Below are 549 nucleotides of genomic sequence, written 5' to 3'. Positions count from 1 at the left end.
GACCACTGGTTTGGCATTATCCTCCAATAGGATCTTGTGCATGCATCTTGCTGAGCCAATGCCCTTAAGATCACTTATGGACCACCCAAGAGCTGTCTTGTGTGTCTTTAGCACTTGAATCAGTGCTTCCTCTTCCTGTAGATTTAAAGCAGAGCTTATAATCACTGGAAAAGTGTCACCCTCTCCCAGAAATGCATACTTCAGGGATGTTGGTAGTGGTTTGAGTTCAGGTTTGGGAGGCTTATCCTCCTCCTGAGGAATTTTCAAAAATTCTTTTGTTTCCTCTGGTTCTTCCTGAGCAGGCTGAGCATCCTTGAAGATGTCCTCAAGCTCTGATTCTAGACTTTCAGTGATATTGATCTCTTCCACCAAAGAGTCAATAATGTCAGCGTCCATGCAGTCATTTGGTGTGTCTGGATGCTGCATAGCTTTTACAGCATTCAACTTGAACTCATCCTCATTGACTCTCAGGGTTACTTCCCATTTTTGTACATCAATGAGAGTTCGTCCAGTTGCTAGGAAGGGTCTTCCTAGAATGAGAGTTGCACT

The sequence above is a fragment of the Arachis duranensis genome, chromosome 6 (assembly GCF_000817695.3).
Source record: "Arachis duranensis cultivar V14167 chromosome 6, aradu.V14167.gnm2.J7QH, whole genome shotgun sequence".
Classification (NCBI taxonomy): domain Eukaryota; kingdom Viridiplantae; phylum Streptophyta; class Magnoliopsida; order Fabales; family Fabaceae; genus Arachis; species Arachis duranensis.
The sequence above is the reverse complement of the archived record's forward strand: the minus strand, read 5'-3'. Positions refer to the sequence as shown.